Here is a 6268-nt window from a genome sequence, read left to right as displayed (position 1 = left end):
TGGTGCCGCTGCGGGCCAGCCAACTATCCTCGCCCGCGCAAAAGCGGGTCATAAGGCTTGTTAGGGCTGCCATTGTCCTTGGTTTTTCCTGGCCGAGGTGTCTGGAAAGCCATTCATCCCGGACACCATCTTTGAAAGCCGCTAAGGCTTCAGCGTCCGGGCAATCGACAATTTGATTCTTCTTAGTGAGGAATCTGTTCCAAAGCTTTCGGGCTGACTCTCCGGGTTGCTGAATTATGTGACTTAAATCATCTGCATCTAGAGGTCAGACATAGGTCCCTTGAAAATTAGCCCTGAAAGTGTCCTCGAGCTCTTCCCAACTTCCAATTGAGTTTTCTGGGAGGCTTTTCAACCAGTGCCTAGATGGTCCTTTCAACTTTAAGGGCAAGTATTTGATGGCGTGGAGATCATCTCCACGAGCCATGTGGATGTGAAGGATAAAGTCCTCAATCCAGACCCCAGGGTCTGTTGTTCCGTCGTATGACTCAATGTTCACGGGTTTGAATCCTTCTGGGAGTTCATGGTCCAGTACCTCGTCGGTGAAGCATAGGGGGTGCGCGGCACCCCTCTATTTGGGTGTGTCTAACGGTTGTAGTGTTCGGTTTTGATTCCGGACTATTATTCTGTTAGTATAATCATTTGGGCGGCGATGATTCTTTGCCGAAACGCGCTTCCTAGGTTTGTAAATGGACCTGGTCAACCCGGCATTTTTGTGTAGGTCCTCACATAGGTTGTGTGCTGACTTGTGTACGTCGTCGTTAGCGGCCCTGTCACGACCACGGGGTGGTCGGTCCGGTTGATCGGCCATTTTATTTTCCGGTTGAGTGGGCTCTAAGGCCTCGTCGTCGAATTCAGGCAACAGCTTGCGCTTTGGATAGCCTTTTCTGTGGCAATTACCGCCGTACTTTTCTTCCGTGTCAAGCACTTTATTCCATCTGCTGTTGAGCGTATTTTGCGCGGTCTTAAGCCTTTGCTTCTGCTTCTTCAGGCTCCGCGTGGTTTCAATGACCCTTTTATGAAGGTTCTCTTGTTCCAAGTGCCTTTCAGGGATAATGTGTGTATCATCGTCCGTACTATTCATGTCTCCGGAGACAGGTTGATGAGTTTTACCCTCGGGGTCTTCATGACCGGACAACGGCTCCGTACTATGTTCGCTGTCCGCTGGTTCACCCTGCTCCACCGCTGGGTTCATGTGGTCGTTGTCTCCTTTGGGGTCGACCGGGGTGTTACTCTTTCTTGCACTGTTATCGCTATTTTTGCCAGGGCGGGATTTGGAGCGGCGCTTACGCCGTCGCTTTGGTTGCTTCTCGAGGGAATTGGCCTTCGCTGCTTCCTCACGTTCCTCGTCATCATTTTCTTTGGGTGTATCCACCATGTATATATCATGTGATGAAGTGGCAGTCCAGCGCCCTACGGGCGATGGTTCCTGTTCGTCTCCCGCATCGTCGTCCATACCGTCGATGTCTTTGGAGCCGAAATAAAGCATGTCGGTTAAGTCGTTGACAGTGGCTATTAATTGGGTGGTGGGTGGGGAATGAATTTCTTCGTCGTCCGCTTCCCACTCGAGTCGAACACAGTTCGGCCAAGGGCCTCCTAACAAGGAGAGAAACCTTAATGAATTTAGCACATCGCCCAGGGGCGAGTGCTGAAAGATATCTGCGGAGGAAAACTCCGTGATCGGCGCCCAATCAGATTTGATGGGTACGGACGCAGGTGGATCAGAGACCGTGGCCGGGGACGAATCCAAACGTCCGGCAACACAGGTCTCGTAGGAGGTGAAGTTAGTATTCGGCTATATCGCCACTGAGTGTGCGGCCTCCGGGGCGGGGTCCATCCACCCGTCCTCGGACGGCGTGATCTCCTCCGGATCAAGGGCCAGAGTCGCCACAGGTGTGATCTCCCGAACACTGTCTGGCGGTAGAGCTAAGTCATGCCCGTCGTGACTGTGCGGCCCACCTGACGCGGGCTCGAATCCTTTGAAGATCAAGTCTCCGAGGATGTCGGAAGTATAGTTCAAACTTCCAAACCTGACCTGATGGCCAGGGGCGTAGCTCTTGGTCTGCTCCAGATGGCCAAGCGAGTTGGCCCGCAGTGCAAAGACGCTGGATACGAAGATCTGTCCGGGGAGAAAAACCTCACCCTGGATCGCATCGTTGCCGATGATCGAAGGAGCCTTCCAGCCTTATGGTGACGACATAGTGGAACTCTCAATGAAAGCACCGATGTCGGTGTAAAAACCGGCGGATCTCGGGTAGGGGGTCCCAAACTGTGCGTCTAAAGCGGATGGTAACAGGAGGCGGGGGACACAATGTTTACCCAGGTTCGGGCCCTCTCGATGGAGGTAATACCCTATTTCCTGTTTGATTGATCTTGATGATATGAGTATTACAAGAGTTGATCTACCACAAGATCGGAGAGGCTAAACCCTAGAAGCTAGCCTATGGTATGATTGTTGTTGTCCTACCGACTAAAACCCTTCGGTTTATATAGACACCGGAGGGGGCTAGGGTTACATAGAGTCGGTTACAAGGGAGGATATCTACATATATCCGAATTGCCAAGCTTGCCCTCCACGCAAAGGAGAGTACCATCCGGACAAGGGACGAAGTCTTCAATCTTGTATCTTCATAGTCCTACAGTCCGGCCAAAGTATATAGTCCGGCTGTCCGAGGACCCCGTAATCCAGGACTCCCTCAGTGGTCGATAAAACTTGAGGGAATATTTGTTCTACCTTTAGCTCCTCGTTGGGTTGGACACTCTTACTTATCGAAAGAAGCTACAATTGATCCCCTATACTTGTGGGTTATCAAGACCTTTTCCTGGCGCCGTTACCGGGGAGTTATAGCGTGGGGTGAATATTCTCGGGTGTGCTTGTTTGCTTTATCACTAAGTAGTTTTTATTTTGTGCTCTTGTTTTCTATCTTTATTTATGGGTAGGAAACACAAAATACCAAAAAAACGTGGTACCTACTGAACCAAGATTGAAGAACCACTCAAAATCTATCACACTACTGAAGCTTTTTACTTAGGCCATCTTCGATCCCTATGTGCTCGGGCTGAAACCCCAACTAGCTTAGTTGAGGAAAAATCTTTAGATGAGCATGCTTGTTATGTGTGACACCACATATATGAAAAAGGGAAACTTTTACTGGATCAAATTCATCGTTTGCAGTGTTATGCTTGGAATTTATGTGAAATATATGATTGTACTTGTTGTTCTAAAGACCCTAAGAAACACCTTCCTTACCAACGTGGGTTTAGTGATAATGGAATCGTATCTTCATATACTAAGGGTGTTCATAATTACTATGATGTTCAACAAACTGAAGAATTTGTTGCTTTTAGGGGTACTTGTGAAATTGCTTCTTTTATTGAAGAGTGTGATACTACTCTCTACAAATCTAAAAATTTGGCCATACTTAAAAATTGCTATGATAATTATGCTCATAATCCTTATATTGAACCATATATTGAGGACTCCTCCGCTTTCCAAGAAGAGACTAATATTTTGCAGGAGTCTATGGAAGAAGAAATTAATGACATTGTGAGCTCATTGGATGGAAAAGATGAGGAGGAGAGCAAAGAACAAAAGGAGGAAGAGCGGATTGATCACCCGTTCCCACCATCTAAAGAGAGTAACTCCTTATGACATACATTTTTTAATTTCCCTTCGAATTTACCAAAGGATGAATGCTATGATGATTGTTATGATCCCGTTGATTCTTTTGAAATATCCCTTTTTGATGATGCTTGCTATGCTTGTGGCCAAGATGCCAATATGAATTATGCTTATGGAGATGAAATTGCTATAGTTCCTTATGTTAAACAAGAAATTGTTGCTATTGCACCCACGCATGATAGTCCTATTATCCTTTTGAATTCTCCCAACTACACTATATCGGAGAAGTTTGCCCTTATTAAGGATTATATTGATGGGTTGCATTTTACTACTACACATGATGATTTTGATGGATATAATATGCATGTGCTTTCTGCTCCTACTTGAAATTATTATGAGAGAGGAACAACATCTCCGCCTCTCCATGTTTCCAATATAATAAAAATTGCAAGAAACTGTTTATACTATGCATTGGCCTTTCCTATGTGTGCATGAATTGTTCTTTTATGACATGCCGATGCATAGGAAGAGAGTTAGACTTTGTTGTTGCATGATATATGTTACTTTGTGCTCACTACTAAATCACAAATCATTGTTAATTAAAATTGGCTTTGATATACCTTGGGATCCGGGTGGATCCATTACTTGAGCACTATATGCCTAGCTTAATGGCTGTAAAGAAAGCGCTGCCAGGGAGACAACCCAGAAGTTTTAGAGAGTCATTTATTTCTGTTGTGTGCTTTTATAAAGTACAAATCCATTGTATTATAAAAATAATGTGCCAAGATTTGCCTTTAGGATGTTTACATTGCTTGTTGGTTTGTGCGGTGCCAAGCAGAAACTTTGGCTGTAGTGCATGATTTTACATTTTTTACTGGAATGTCAAACGGTTCTGAAACCTTTTGGACTGTCTTTATATACAAATTTTTTATCTTTAATAATTTTTTTTGAGAATTTGTGGGGTATCATAATTATGGTGAATGTTCGGATTACTACAGATTGTCCTGTTTAAGTCAGATTCTGTTTTTGATGCATAGTTTGCTTGTTTTGATGAAACTATCGATTTCTATTAGTGGATTAAGCCATGGAAAAGTTATATTACAGTCGCTACAATGCAAAAACAAAATATGAATTGGTTTTCAACAGTTCTTAGAGTAGTGATTTGCTTTATTATACTAACGGATCTTACTGAGCTTTCTGTTGAGTTTTGTGTGGATGAAGTGATCAAAGATCGAGGAGGCCTCGATATGAGGAGAAGGAGGAGATGCAAGAGCTCAAGATTGGGGATGCCCAAGGCACCCCAAGTAAATATTAAAGTATACTCAAGTGTCTAAGCTTGGGGATGCCCCTGAAGGCATCCCATCTTTCTTCAACAAGTATCAGTATGTTTTCATTTCATTTCGTTCATGTGATATGTGCAAATCTTGGAGCATCTTTTGCATTTAGTTTTCACTTTTCTTTGATGCACCATGCTGGTATGAGATAGTCCATGGTTGATCTATAGAATGCTCTTTGCACTTAACTTATATCTTTTGAGTATGGCTTTATAGAATGCTCTTTGCACTTCACTTATATCTTTTGAGTATGGCTTTATAGAATGCTTCATGTGCTTCACTTATATCATTTGAAGTTTGGATTGCCTGTTTCTCTTCACATAGAAAACCACCATTTGTAGAATGCTCTTTTGCTTCACTTATATTTGTTAGATCGTGGGCATATCTTTTGTAGAAAGAATTAAACTCTCTTGCTTCACTTATATCTATTTAGAGAGATGACAGGAATTGGTCATTCACATGGTTAGTCATAAAATCCTACATAAAACTTGTTGATCACTGAATATGATATGTTTGATTCCTTGCAATAGTTTTGCGACATAAAGATGGTGATATTAGAGTCATGCTAGTGGGTAGTTGTGGATTGTAGAAATACTTGTGTTGAAGTTTATTATTCCCGTAGCATGCACGTATGGTGAACCGTTATGTAACGAAGTTGGAGCATGAGATATTTATTGATTGTCTTCCTTATGAGTGGCGGTCGGGGACGACCGATGGTCTTTTCCTACCAATCTATCCCCTTAGCTAGGAGCATGCGTGTAGTACTTCGTTTCGATGACTAATAGATTTTTGCAATAACTATGTGAGTTATTTATGACTAATGTTGAGTCCATGGATTATACGCACTCTCACCCTTCCATCATTGCTAGCCTCTTTAGTACCATGCATTTCCCTTTCTCACATTGAGAGTCGGTGCAAACTTCGCCGGTGCATCCAAACCCCGTGATATGATACGCTCTATCACACATACGCCTCCTTATATCTTCCTCAAAACAGCCACCATACCTACCTATCATGGCATTTCCATAGCCATTTCGAGATATATTGCCATGAAACTTCCATCATCTTCATATACATGACTTGAGCATCATTGTCATATTTCTTTTCATGATTGTAAGATAGCTAGCATGATGTTTTCATGGCTTGTCTGTTTATTTGATGTCATTGCTATGCTAGATCATTGCACATCCAGGTACACCGCCGGAGGCATTCATATGGAGTCATATCTTTGTAATAGTATCGAGTTGTAATATTGAGTTGTAAGTAAATAAAAGTGTGATGATCGTTATTAGAACATTGTCCCATGTGAGGTTAT

Source organism: Triticum dicoccoides, chromosome 6A, assembly GCF_002162155.2.
Source record: "Triticum dicoccoides isolate Atlit2015 ecotype Zavitan chromosome 6A, WEW_v2.0, whole genome shotgun sequence".
NCBI lineage: Eukaryota > Viridiplantae > Streptophyta > Magnoliopsida > Poales > Poaceae > Triticum > Triticum dicoccoides.
Note: the sequence above shows the minus strand (reverse complement) of the source record.